A 15,521-nucleotide genomic window follows, 5' to 3' on the forward strand; every position below is an offset into this window, starting at 1 on the left:
ATTACTATATCCTCAAACTAGGGTACATTTTACATAACCCTATCAGTGATTTTGTATTGTGTACTACATGTAGATTATATTTGTTTGTTTCTGTCCATCATTATTTTATATATAAGCATTAAAAGATTAGTTTTAACAGACCTATCATATCACAGCACATCATTAGGGTTAGAGTGTTAGTATATGGGAGCTTTTTCTTACATCTGCAAGTTTTATTTATTTGACGTAATATTGCTCCTGGCACCTACCTACCTATTTCTAGACTGTAGCAAGAGCAGCTACCTCCTTCTCCCCTTCTATTTTATTTTCTTTGAAATAGCCAGCAAAGTCCTGTGGTGACATGGAGGAAGAAAAACTGGCGGAAGAGTCGGTGTTGGTTAGACTTGTGCGTGTTGATTAGTGAAGAAAATTAGGTTTGTTTAGCCTGAGAGACGGTAGAGATGAAACAGGATAGCATCAATTTATAGTGAAGGAAGTCTGCAAGAGTGGATTTCCTCCAGAGGCGTTCAGAGGAACGAATGCAGGAACGCAGCATGCGCGTGTGGAAATTTAGCCAGGGTCTGGGGTTAGAAGGATGTGAATGGCAGAGAGTAAGCGGGGCATGTAGATCAAGAGAGGAGGATAGGGCAATGTTGTAGTCCCATAGCAGGTTTTTAGGGTCTGGAGCTGAGAGGGAGTAGTGTAAAGTGGAATCAAAAGCTGGTAGGTTAATAGAGCGCAGGTCTCTGCAGAAGTGAGGGGTTGACGGAGGTGAAGAAGGGGAGAAGTGAGAGAAAAATTTTTTTTTTTGTGAAAACCAGGTCTAGGTAGTGGCCATCCTTGTGGGTGCTGGCTGCAGTCCACTGTTGAAGGCCAAAAGAAGAGGTTAGAGAGAGAAAGCGGGAAGCCCAAGGGAGAGAGGGGTCATCAATATGGCAGTTGAAGTCTCTGTGAAGAACAGGGGTCAGGAGATAAAGAAGGAGAGGCAGGATACAAAGTGAGAGAGAAAGACAGAAGGGGAGGAGTAGAGATAGGTTGGCAATAGGTGACCGCCACATGGACAGGGAGAGGAGAGAAAAGCTGAACAGTGTGAGCCTGAAAGGAGAGAAAAGAAAGAGGGAGGAATAGGAAGGGTTTGGTAACATCTGATAGAGGAGAGGAGGAGCCCCACACCTCCACCCTTGCCATCAGAGTGCGGGAGAAAGGCCACCATAAGAGAGGGCAGCTTCCAGTGCAGAGTCAGACTGAGTGAGCCAAGTTTCAGTTATAGCAAAGAGGAGCAGAGAGTGAGAGAAATAGAAGTCATGCACAGAGAGGAACTTGTTGGAAAGGGAACGGGCATTACAAAGGGCACATGAGAAAGGGAGGGAGGGAGGTTAACAGGGGATGGGTATGAGGTATGAGGGGTTGACACAAGAAGGAGCAGAAGTTGCATGTGAGAGGCAAGGACGAGAGCATGTAGAAATAAGGCAGTGCCTTCTGACTGTAAATCGCATGTAGCCATGCTCTAGTTTAAGACTGCAGCATTTTCAAACATTTTAATGCAAAACCTCTGGTTGTCTTTGATAGGCTGTAGTATCCTGAGGTGTAGAGTGATCTTTCTATAGAAGATGTGGTTTTCAACTGCTTCTCTGAGTGTTGGAGATGAGCAAAGCTTGTTGTACCTAATCTAGATAACATTTGGTCACTCCTAAACTCTGGTGGGGCTTGAAGAGAAGAAAACTATTTGTCTAGAACCCCTTATAAAAGACATTTAAAGTTTACCATGTACTTTATGGATTCCTGTTTAAAAATAAATAAATGAAGTCCGTTAAAAAAAAAATTTAAATCAGGTACTGCGAACTAATGTTAAGATGTTTTTGTGTTTGACTACCTTTATATAGTCTCCACCACTTCCAGATACATTGCAAAACTCTTTAGTGATAATCAATGAATGGGGCAATTTATTTTTTTATCTCACACACTCACACTGCTCCCTGGCAGGTTCCTCTTCAATGTGCTCTATGATGGACATGAGAGCAGGCAATAATAACAGCTGTGGAAGATGAGGGACTATGAGTGAGAGGAGCCTTTAAAAAGGAGGGGGGCATGTTGAATCAGATCTGTGCAGACCTGAGTGCTGTTAGGTTGAGGTCTGCAGAGAGGCATGTGGCAACTGGAGCAGAGACCAACAGTTCCAGACACGGAGGAGAGATCAAGCACCACCAGAGGGAACCCTCAACTGCTACAAAAGCACAGCGGTACTGAAGCACCATTTTCAAAAGAACAGGCCTGCAACATGTTCAGTACACAACGAGCTCCCACGCTGTGCCAGCACCATCATAAGCCAACATACCCGGGATTGGGTGGCTACTACACCACTGACACTGATTTACACCTGCACAGCATTATTGGGGATTGTGTAGTAATCTGTATACTGTGTGTAGTGATCCTCCTCTGAGGATCCCAAGCTAACAGAGTCCAGTAAAGTATAAGTAAACTAGTTGTATGACCCATATTATGTCTGTGTTATTCCTGCCATCTGACCGTAGGCCACATGTGGCCCAGTAAGTCATTAACAGGGACTCAGTTCCCTGCCTCAGCTATTGTCGTAAATCTAAGAGCTAAAAGTTGAGGGGTTATATAAAGTGGTGTCAGCTCCACTTAAACCAAGAAATAATCCTACCATTAAATAACAGGCTTCGTGAGGTTGACAGGAACATACTTGGAAAGATAAATGCATCAGAAAAATGGATAGATTACTAATCATCCCACAAGAGAAAAGGATGGCATTGCAGCCTCCAAAGACACTATCGCTTATTGGATTAAAGAATGTATAAAAGGGAGCCTAGGTCCAGAAAAACGTAGAACCACCAGGAATCTTAAAGCTGCAGTTCAACCAATATTCCACGTGTTTTTTTTTTAAAATAAATCAGTTCTGTACTATGACAAAATACTTGTAGCATTTAAAAAAAAATGTTTAAAGAATTTTTTTATGTATTATAATGTAACGAGCATTTTTTGTTCCTATAGCAACCATTTACAAAGTCACATCCCTTTCCTCTTTCTGAAACAGACTCTGACACACCCCTTGTTGCGCCCTGTCCTCTCTAGCAGTGCATCAATTATATCTAGTGACTGCCTGGTCTCATGATCTTCCCCACAGAAATTTGCATCTTGGGTCCTTTCTCTAAGTTAACCTCACGAGCCGAATCTTCGTCGATCGATCACAGGAGAACGGATCGATCGGTAACTTAGCTAATCACTCGTCAGTGTGTAGATTGTATTGATACACATATTGAATGGAAAATATTATATATTTTTGAAATGGCAGCTTGAACTGATGCTTTAAGAACATATTCTATAAGGTCCATAGTGACATAATGGGGGCGCAAAGTGGAAGCTATCCCTGAGGTGTTATGTAAAGCAGCAATATATGGTCATCAGTTCACAACATTTGATAAAGTTCCATGGAAGCAAAATTCGGCAGCCTGTATTCATAAAAAGAAAAGATGGAAACCCTGTGTTGATAGTGACCTGATTGGCACAATCTCGGTACAATGAATAACTCCCTATGTGACTCATCCCTTCTTATAAGTGGAACAGCTCTCTCCTCATCCCTAGTACTTAGCTGGGTTCTTTAATAAAAGCACTGAAAACTATTCCAGATTATAGCCTACAAAATACATGCCTCCCTTGAGCTTGATTATATATACAAGGCTTCCTGTTGATATCTTCCTCACAGGCACTACCGAGGCATAATGGGACCTGCAGTAGAAAGAAACGTTTATCTAAAAAACTTACAAAGAACTGTGGTTTCGCTCCCCAGGGTACTTGTTATTCAAGTAGTTATCCAAAAGTGAGCAGGTAAAACAACAGAGACACTTCATAATCTTATACTATGTTAGTGAAAGCACTGTATGTTTGCCTGCCTGGATGTCCGGTGTCCCTAGGGGAAATCTCATTGGTCCCTTGGGTCGCCCGCCCCCGCACCCCTCTCATTGGCCTGAGGCGGAGTGACGGGCCACACACCCACAAACACACACAACACAGCAGCTATATACACACACACAACACAGCAGCTCTATACACACACACACACAACACAGCAGCTCTATACACACACACACACAACAGACAACACAGCAGCTCTATACACACACACACACAACACAGCAGCTCTATACACACACACACAACACAGCAGCTCTATACACACACACACAACACAGCAGCTCTATACACACACACACAACCTCTGTCCGCCCCCCCTCCCCCCCCTCACGTGCGCCGCCCTGCACTGGCTCCGGACGGGAAGCGCGGCCCTCCTACCCCAGCCGCTCGCTTACCTCCCCGGCGCTACCACCCGCTCAGGTAAGTCACTGTGCGTCCCGCCTCAGCCTCAGGCCCACTGCGCGTCCTGCCTCAGCCTCAGGCCCACTGCGCGTCCCGCCTCAGCCTCAGGCCCACACAGGGCGCTTCCTACCGCTGCTCAGCCAGACGCCCCCCCCCCTCCTCCCCTTTCCCCCCCCCACTCCCCTTTCCCCCCCCCCGCTCCCCTTTCTCCCCCCCCGCTCCCCTTTCTCCCCCCCGCTCCCCTTTCTCCCCCCCCCGCTCCCCTTTCTCCCCCCCCCCCCGCTCCCCTTTCTCCCGCTCCCCTTTCTCCCCCCCCCCGCTCCCCTTTCTCCCCCCCCCGCTCCCCTTTCTCCCCCCCGCTCCCCTTTCTCCCCCCCCGCTCCCCTTTCTCCCCCTCCGCTCCCCTTTCTCCCCCTCCGCTCCCCTTTCTCCCCCCCCCACTCCCCTTTCTCCCCCCCGCTCCCCTTTCTCCCCCCCCGCTCCCCTTTCTCCTCCCCGCTCCCCTTTCTCCCCCCCGCTCCCCTTTCTCCCCCCCCGCTCCCCTTTCTCCCCCCCCGCTCCCCTTTCTCCCCCCCGCTCCCCTTTCTCCCCCCCGCTCCCCTTTCTCCCCCCCCCGCTCCCCTTTCTCCCCCCCCCCGCTCCCCTTTCTCCACCCCCGCTCCCCTTTCTCCCCTTTCTCCCCCCCGCTCCCCTTTCTCCCCCCCCCGCTCCCCTTTCTCCCCCCCCCGCTCCCCTTTCTCCCCCTCCGCTCCCCTTTCTCCCCCCCGCTCCCCTTTCTCCCCCCCGCTCCCCTTTCTCCCCCCCCGCTCCCCTTTCTCCCCCCCCGCTCCCCTTTCTCCCCCCCCGCTCCCCTTTCTCCTCCCCCGCTCCCCTTTCTCCTCCCCGCTCCCCTTTCTCCCCCCCCCGCTCCCCTTTCTCCCCCCTCGCTCCCCTTTCTCCCCCCCCGCTCCCCTTTCTCCACCCCCGCTCCCCTTTCTCCCCCCCCGCTCCCCTTTCTGCCCCCCCCGCTCCCCTTTCTCCCCCCCCCCGCTCCCCTTTCTCCCCCCCCCCCGCTCCCCTTTCTCCCCCCCCCCCGCTCCCCTTTCTCCCCCCCCCCGCTCCCCTTTCTCTCTATGCAATCTACACTTTGCTGCATCATTCACACGGCAATAAAATTACTTCCCAAAGACATAAGAAGGTTGCACTATCTTTCAAAAATCTGTCCCTTCATGTTCCCAGCCACAGGTTTCTAATTTAACAATTCTTTTCTGTCACAGACTCGACAAACCTATTCCAGTCCCGATGTTCTATATTTATTTATGTAACTTTTAGAGTGGCCGTAATACTGACCCTCCAACTGCAGCCATTTGTCTGGTACAGTACCACTTTGGGGTATGCTGTACCGGCCGACAAGCAGTGTATCTGCTTGGACCAGAGATCTAGGTGTGTAGCGCACAGCATCCAGCAGAGAACAGGTCTGGCAAAAACTTTTCTTTATTGGCAAGGCATTAAAAAGAGGGGCGCAACCCTTCAACGCGTTTCGTGCAAAGCACTTTGTCAAGAAGAACTTCTTGACAAAGTGCTTTGCACGAAACGCGTTGAAGGGTTGCGCCCCTCTTTTTAATGCCTTGCCAATAAAGAAAAGTTTTTGCTAGACCTGTTCTCTGCTGGATGCTGTGCGCTACACACCTACATCTCTGGAATTCGTTTACATAGCAGCACGCATTGGAAGGGAGACTCTGGAGGTGAACAGACTGTGAGTACTCTTAAGGGGCTATCCCAATGAGGTGAAGGAGGGTGTCCTAGGACAACTTCCCTAATCTTCAGGGCTTCCTGGTGCCCCCACCCCCATCATTATGGACTGAGTATACCAATGCACAATACCTTAATACCCAGTGTCTCCCTCCCTTCAGAAGCACACACACAGCACTTTGAGCACCATTGTTCTATTCTGACTTTGTATATCTGCTTGGACCAACTTTCCTGCTTTCTACCGGATTCCCTGCAACAAAAGGTCAATCAGAATTGTCAACACTAATACTCTGTCTGTGTGGCAGAACTACACTGCACTGCTCAAGGTTACATACAGTAGTTCCTATCTGTACAATTAAATCACGGCTGTAGACTATACTGGCACCCATCTGTGCTGCTTGTCTACTTAATTTTAAATTATTTGTTAGGGTTTTATGTCTTAATGTATTAGTATTAAATGTTACGTTTTAATTAAGTCTGGCGTGCTTCCAAACGAAGTTCTTTGAGTGGAATTTTCTTTTTCCACTTTTTGTTTGGTAAGTTTATAAAGCACTAGAAGAAAAAAGGTTCCAGCAGTCAAATAAGAAAATGTATAAGCAAAGACACGTATAATTTAGAAACAAATAGCAAAAATGTATTAATCAAAAAACAAATATAGCCAGGGCAGTGTAAGGTGGGAAAAAAAGTCCCAATAAAATTCTTATACTAACAGAAGGCAGCAGCCTGGACACCTAAATCCCGAGTGAGGACTGGCGCCACGGGTCACCCAGACCCATCACTTGGTTCTATTTACCTTTCACCTGCTACGACTGCCAGTGGGTGGTTCCTTTGCACCTTTAATTTATATTGATTTGAATAATGTTTTAGTTTTTTTTGGTTTGTGGATGAGTGTGAGCAGCCAATATATATAATATTATACACACACACACACTAGCTGAGAGCCCCGGCGTTGCCCGGGATGTTTGTGGTGTGGGGGTGGCATTTGGGTGGGGAGTGGTCCACGCGGCCCATGGCGGTGTGCGGTGGTGCTGTGGCTGTACTGATGGTGATTGTATCGGTGTGCTGATTTGGGAGGGTTTGGTGCTGATGTGGGGGTGCGGATGTGGGTGTGCCGATGGGGGAGGTGCGAAGGTGCCAATGTGTGGGTGCTGATGGTGTTGATGGGGGCTGGAAATGGTGGGGAGCCGAGAATGCCAGTGTGCTGGGGGGGTATTGGATACCGGTGTGCTGATGTGGTGGTGCTGGGGATAGTGTGTGTGTGTGTGTGTGTATACATGTGTGTATACATGTTTGTGTGCGTATACATGTTTGTGTGTATACATTGTATGTGTGTGTGTGTATACATGTGTGTGTGTATACATGTGTGTGTATACATGTTTGTGTGTATACATGGTGTGTGTATACATTTGTGTGTGTATACATGTGTATGTGTGTGTGTATACATGTGTGTGTGTGTGTATACATGTGTGTGTATACATTTATGTGTGTGTATACATGTGTGTGTATACATGTATGTGTGTGTGTGTGTGTGTGTATACATGTGTGTGTGTGTGTATACATGGTGTGTGTATACATGATGTGTATGTATTATATATATATATATTATATATATATATATATATATTATATATATATATATATATATATATATATATCTACTATATATTTCTCTAACAGTCATATGTTTCTATGTCTGTATGTGTCTCCCTGTGTCCCTCCCTGTGTCCCTAGCGGCAATCCCATTGGACCTTGGGCCAGGCCAATGAGATTGCTCCCTTGGCCCGCCCGCCCGCCCCTGCACACCTCTCATTGGCCTGAGGCGGAGTGACGGGGCCAAAGGAGAGGACACACACACACACTCACTCACTCTCCTCGGATCTGCGCCAGTCCCACTCTCCACCCCCTCTCACTCCCGTCGTGTGTGTGTGTGTGTGCCCCCCTCACCGCAAACCCCCCGCCCCCCCTCACCGCAAACCCCCTGCCCCCCCTCACCGCAAACTCCCCGCCCCCCCTCACTGCAAATCCCCCCCACACCGCAAACCCCCTGCCCCCCCTCACCGCAAACCCGCCGCCCCCCCTCACCGCAAACCCCCCGCCCCCCCTCACCGCAAACCCCCCGCCCCCCCTCACCGCAAACCCCCCACCCCCCCTCACCGCAAACCTCAGCCTCCCCGGCGCCAAGCCTCCTCCACCTCACCTCTCACACACCGCCAGCAAAACTCCCGCCGCCTCACTCAGCTCTTCTCATCGCGGCCCCGTCTTACCGCCGGGAGCGCCAGCAAGCAGTTAACCCCCCCGCGGCCGAGCCGGGAGCACGGGGGGCGCAAGGAGGTAACCTCCCCCCCCCCCCACCACACACAACCCCCCCCCGCGGCCGAACCGGGAGCACCGGGGGCGCAAGGAGGTAACCTTCCCCCCTCCACACAACCCCCCCCCCCCCCACACAACCCCCCCCTCCACACATCCCCCCCCACGCAACCCCCCCCCACACACAACCCCCCCCCACACACAACCCCCCCCCACACACACAACCCCCCCCCCCCACACACACACACAACCCCCCCCCCCGCTGGCGCAAGGAGGTACACACACACACTGACACACACACAGTGACACACACACACACAGTGACACACACACACAGTCACACACTGACTGACACACACTGACTGACACACAGTCACACTCTGACTGACACACACTGACTGACACACAGTCACACACTGACTGACACACACTGACTGACACACACTGACTGACATATAGTCACACACTGACACACACTGACTGACACACAGTCACACACTGACTGACACACAGTCACACACTGACTGACACACAAACACTCGCCCACTCACCCACTGACCCACTCACCGCCGCACGCAAACACTGACTGACGCACACTGACTGAGGCACACACACACACTGACTGCCTGACACACACTGAATGGCGCCCGCGCACACACATTGACTGACGCGCGTACACACACCCTGACTAACGCACACACCTGAGACACACATACTGACTGACGCACACACACGCACACACACCCTGACTGATGCATGCACACACACCCTGACTGACGCACACACACACACCCTGACTGACGCACGCACACACACCCTGACTGACGCACGCACACACACCCTGACTGACGCACGCACACACACCCTGACTGACTCACGCACACACACCCTGACTGACTCACGCACACACACCCTGACTGACGCACACGCACACACACCCTGACTGACTCACGCACACACACCCTGACTGACGCACGCGCACACACACTGACTGACGCACGCGCACACACCCTGACTGACGCACGCGCACACACCCTGACTGACGCACGCGCACACACACACCCTGACTGACGCACGCACACACACACCCTGACTGACGCACGCACACACACACCCTGACTGACGCACGCGCACACACACCCTGACTGACGCACGCGCACACACACCCTGACTGACGCACGCGCACACACACACCCTGACTGACGCACGCGCACACACACCCTGACGCACGCACACACACCCTGACTGACGCACGCACACACACACCCTGACTGACGCACGCACACACACACCCTGACTGACGCACGCACACACACACCCTGACTGACGCACGCACACACACACTGACTGGCGCACGCACACACACACTGACTGCCGCACACACACACTGACTGGCGCACACACACACACACACACACTGACTGGCGCACACACACACTGACTGAGGCACACACGCACGCACACACTGACAGTGTGTGTGTGTGTGTGCGTCACTCAGTCTGTGTGTGTGTGTTTGTGTTTCTGCGTCAGACTCACTGACGCACGCGCACACACACACACTGACTGACGCACACACAATGACTGACGCACACACTGCATGAAGCTGTAAAGGGGGACAAACAGAGCTGTAAAGGAGGGGGGGGACTGGATTGATGTGAATGGGGGATAAACAGAGAGAGGGGGGAGGAGAGAGGAGACAGAGAGGAGACAGAGAGGAGCGGGAACATTACATCCCGGGCAACGCCGGGTCTCTCAGCTAGTATATATATATATAATAACAAAAATGCATAAATCTAAGGCAATCTGTGTTTACCTGGATTATTTTATTTGTTTAAAAACAAGATGACATCAAAAAGTATACTGCCTGTAAAAATCTTACATTGTGTTCTTAGAAATACTTACTATATTATACATTTGTAATATCTTACAAGGCATACAAGGTATATACATACATACATACATACATACATACATACATACATACATAGGAAATATAAACATGTCACCATAAATCACTTTCCAATAGACGAGGAATGTATTTCTTTATTATTTTTTTAAACTAGACGCATAGTTAAAACTCTAGACCCAAAGACCAGTCTTTTCACAGGAATTCACAGAAGTAAAACATCTTTTATTTCTCACGAATATAGTAAAAATAAAATCCTTGTCTCAGTGGGGAGAGATCAGGGGGCCTATGCAGAGAGCAGCGAATTTTAAAATTGGCGAATTTATTAAAAAGTAGCTTTTTTGGAGAGTTTTAATCTCCATATGCAGAAAAGTGCGAATTCTGCTATGTTTAACATGGATGCGTGTGGCGAGTTTAAATTGGCGAGATGCGCGCTTCAGAAATGTGTTAAAACAAATTTGCGCCTTTTTTTTCCCCTTTGCAATGGCCGCGAGCGGCAGTTTTTTTTGGCGAGGCAAAACGGAGACAATCGCGCCATTTTATTGGCGCGAACAGCCGCTAGATGCCGTTCGCGCCTCTCTGCATACGGATATTTTTAAAACTGGCGAGATTGAGGTTCTCGCCAGCCGCGAGGCGAGTTTTACAAATAGAAAAGAAAAATTGGCGCGTTTTTCGGAACTCGCCATTTTCTGCTGCTTTCTGCGCGATTTTCTCCAAAAAATGGCGAATTTCGAAATAGCGCTGCTCTCTGCATAGGCCCCCAGGAGTCTGCTTAGGAATCGGAGCTTTGCTTAACCCCTGCAGTGCTGGATGACCTGCACAAAATGTTGACTTTCCTGTCATGAAAATGTTAAATGAGGGGATGGGCAACTCCAGTCCTCAAGGGCCACCAACAGGTCAGGTTTTCAGATTATCCCTGCTTCCGCACAGTCGGTGCAGTCTTTTACTGAGCCACTGATTGAGCCACCTGTGCTGAAGCAGGGATATCCTGAGAAACCTGATCTGTTGGTGGACCTTGAGTACAGGAGCTGCTCCACCCCTGTGTTAACTGTTTCACTGCCAGGGGCGGCCAATAACACATACCTTTGGGATGCATTGCTGGTCCACCTGGCAGCAAAGTGACTCATCACTAAGAAATCAGGAGTCATTAAAAAAGCACAGAAGTAGCAGCAAAATTGGGGAAAAATTCTGATCTCTGTGCCATGTTGAACTGTTTTCCTTTGACTCGCCATCAGTTTTTTGTTATCTTTGTTATTTATTTTTTGTTGCAAAAAAATGGATGAATATCCTAAATGTGTGGGGTTGTACATAGCCTACAATATGTGTCACTTGTTGAATGTGCAGCTGCTTACTCTGGAGTTGCAAAAACATGGCCCATGCAAGCAGCATACAATTTTGTATCATGAATACTTTTGGATTATACTCTGAAGTGCAATAGTGACAATTAGGGGAAATATCGTACATAAACTTCAATTTGCTTCAACAGGAGTTTCCGGGACAATCGTGCCAAAAATGGCACAATTACAGTTTCAATAAATATCCCCGTGTCTTTTTATATACTGTAGTTGTGTGTAAAATGATGTGCTTACATGTGTTTTATAGGCACTTTTATAATTATACAGTTTTACATAGGACCAAAGTAGACTATTGGTTTTGACATGTTTAATAGGTTCAAATTAGGTAGCTGATTATTTTATTATTCTTCCCCCTGAATAATAAGTGAATCTAATTTATACACCTCCCATTCAAATTTGAGAAGGAAAAAGACCAGGCCACGATAAGAGCAGCAAAACCCTACCCTAAACGTAAGCTAACGTAATGGCTACAGTATAAGCGCTCACAAAGTATGCAAATATACACATACTTATGTTAAAATGTCACCAATCTCTGTGTTAGCCTGTTAAACACCTCACTGTCATGGATCTTTTAATGTATGTATGGCCTTTTTAGATCCACAGAGGGTGGTAAGCTTTAGCCTTCATATGAATTAGCAGTAAAGGTGCACTAATGCTCACCCCCATTTAGTGGATCTGTGCTTTTAATAAAACATCACATGCTGCCTTTGTGGATAGGTGAGTATTATTAAATACTATAGGGTTGCCAGGCCCTGCATTAAGAAAAAGTATTTTTGTTTGCTATGTTTAGATCGCTTCACCTGCTAAACCCAAAGCATATGTATTTTACTCATTGAGCGTTGTCACTTTGTTTTGTTTTTGCAAAACTCCTTGTTAGCAGAGCTAGTTTTTTCTCAAACCCTGTACCAGTAATTTAGGAAGAGACTGTCAGCACCCAATAGAGAAAACATGTATACATATTGTATTGTATATAATTATGCTATAGTCATTAATGCCAAAGGAAGATTGTTGCAGCTAGTGTACTAGAATAAACTAATTTCCAATAAATAAACTATTGTATAACAGATGCTCATACTGTATGTAACCGCATGCTGCGCCTTCCTTGTATGTACTCCGTAATGTAAAATTATGGGCCACGCCGGATTCCTGTAAGCCAGACTCATTAACCCCCTCTCAGAGCAAAGAACATGTGTGTGCAACTTTTGACACCAACCAACTGGAAATATTCAGAACATGCCACACGATAAAACAAGAATACTTTGGTCAAGCAATAAGATATATTTTCCAGTACCAAACACGTAGGCAAACATATCGTCAACACTGTAGAGTGAAGTAGCTGTTTTATTTTGACCCCTTTGCTTGTAAGATGCCATGTAGGTTGGCAGGGTTGGCATACGGCATCTGGGTTGGGTCTTTAACATGTTTTTGAAAAAAAGTATTTGCAACCAGAAGGCCAAGAAGGCATCATAGAAGCTGGGTTATCATGAGGTGATTGGATGGGACCTTGTATTCAGATTCTGCTAATACTGTGTGAAATCTTTCATCAGTTAACCTCTTAACTGCCAGGGGCCTGAGGCTATACTTTTCTATTCCACTGTTTCATTGTGTGCTGATGGTTATTAATTCCATTGTTGCCATAGGGACCATCAATACTTTCCAATGGTTTGGCAAGAAAGGGGTTTAATAATGGCTGTTATTTATCTATGCTGGGACAATGTTGCTGTAAAAACCGCACAATATTTAGCAAAGTCAGAAATCACATTACATGGAGTGGAATCATTTGAAAAACGTGGTAATATTTACTATGCACTAGTAATACGGCAGTATTGCTCCAGCTGGGTGGTTTTTTTGTTTTTTGTTTAATATATAAAAATGATTTATGAAAAGTATCCTCCTGGCTGCATAAAAGGGAGAAATACTGGTGTTAAAATGAAAACCCCTGCTAACAGATTTATAAAAGCAGTTTTTCAGCCAAGAGACTCTTATATATAGCCTCAGTGTAAGGTCTGTGTAGCACATCATTTTTGCCCTTTCTAAAAAAAATATTCGGTAACATCACTTTTCAAAAGCTATTATAACACAAATGAATGTAGAGTGCAGCTTAGCATCTGGCTTTCATTTCACTTGAACAGAGTCTGCTTTGAAGCAACAAGTACATTTAAGCCATTCCATCATGTTTACGGATAGTTCATACAAGCTATTAGAAGCTAAATAAGCCTAATGGGTTATTTACTAAAGTCTGCTACGCTGGAAAACTAGGACAAAACCAATGCAAAATAATTAAATCAGGGAAATATTTCTTTGATTTAAATTTACTTGGATAAATATGGTGGTGGTCTTTCCACTGACTTTTCTCCAAAGTTTTGGAGCCGTCACACTTTAGCAAATAAACCCAACTGTCTCAAACTTCTAATGCAGGCTTATTAATCCTGCTTTCTCTTGATTTTGGATAGAATAATAATACGATCTAGCTGGTAGTACTGGTGTATCAAAAACTGTATATGAACTACATACTTCTAATCAATAAATGCTCAGGGCCTCATGCAGAGAGCATAGAATTTTAAAAATGGCGAATTTCATAAAAAGTAGCTTTTTTGGAGAGTTTTATTCTCCATATGCAGAAAAGTGCGAATTCTGCTATGTTTAACATGGATGCGTCTGGCGAGTTTAAATTGGCGAGATGCGCGCTTCAGAAACGTGTAAAAACAAATTCGCGCCTTTTTTTTCCCCTTTACTATAGGCGGCGAGCGCCATCTTGCCATATTTTCGTGGCGCGGCAAAAATGCGAGAATCGCGCCTTTTTTTGGCGCGAACAGCCGCTACTTGCCGTTCGCACCTCTCTGCATTCGGAGAGTTTTAAAAATGGCGCGATTGAGGTTCTCGCCAGCCGCGAGGCGAGTTTTAAACATAGAAATAAAAAAATGGCGCGTTTTTCGCAACTCGCCATTTTATGCCGTTTTCTGAGGGAAATTGAACAAAAAATGGCGAGTTTTGAAATAACGATGCTCTCTGCATGAGGCCCTCAGTCTGCTTAGAGAACTGAAACCCAAGAAAACCATTATTGATGTTCTCCTGTTATAACATTAACCTTTATCCACTACCAATCACTCTACTAAATGGCAATAGAAATCTCCCCCCCCCCCCCCCCCCCCCCCCCCCCCAGTGAGTGAAAGGTCTCTCCTGTTTGCGTTTGTCCTGGTTCTCCTGGGGGATAGGTAGTGAACAACATTACCATTTCAGGATTTGCAAAGCTTGCTTTAGTGGTGTGTAGTACATGCTCACCATCATTATACAATGCATTATCTTCATTTTCAGTGGAAGATAAAAATGTCCCCTTCCAAAAAAATGCCCATTAAAACTTATGTTTTCCTGATGGTAACCCAGCAACCCAAGATTGCCTCGTTGCTGTAAAAAACAAAAAAAAAACAACTAGGAGTGAAATGGTTGATTACTAGATTATTCATGTTTGTGGCATACTCAACGGTGCTGTATATTTGATCTTTTTTTTCAAACAGCTATGTCTCTTATATTGATAACATATCTAACACGACAAAACCAACCAAACAACTATTAAATAGAAAGCGTATATACTGTATTGACTACCGACTGCTGTGAAAGCCTGGACTAAAAGTTCACGGAAGTGATTACAAAACGTGTAAATATATACACACTGTGCCGCAGTTCCAAGGTCATAGATGCTGAAGTTACCAGCAGTGCAAAAGGCAGAATTGCAGCCAGGTATTAACCCTTCCAGCAATAGAGAGGCGTTGAGGACCTCTGCCTCATCAAAGGATTTAAAAGATCTTGTCAGCCCTATATTAGGGTCCTCACTGGGTATTAACTTTGACATTGTTTGAATAATTGCTGCCTTGAACTTTCCCGTGTCACACTGGAGGCACTAAAAGGTT

Source organism: Ascaphus truei, chromosome 3, assembly GCF_040206685.1.
Source record: "Ascaphus truei isolate aAscTru1 chromosome 3, aAscTru1.hap1, whole genome shotgun sequence".
Lineage (NCBI taxonomy): Eukaryota > Metazoa > Chordata > Amphibia > Anura > Ascaphidae > Ascaphus > Ascaphus truei.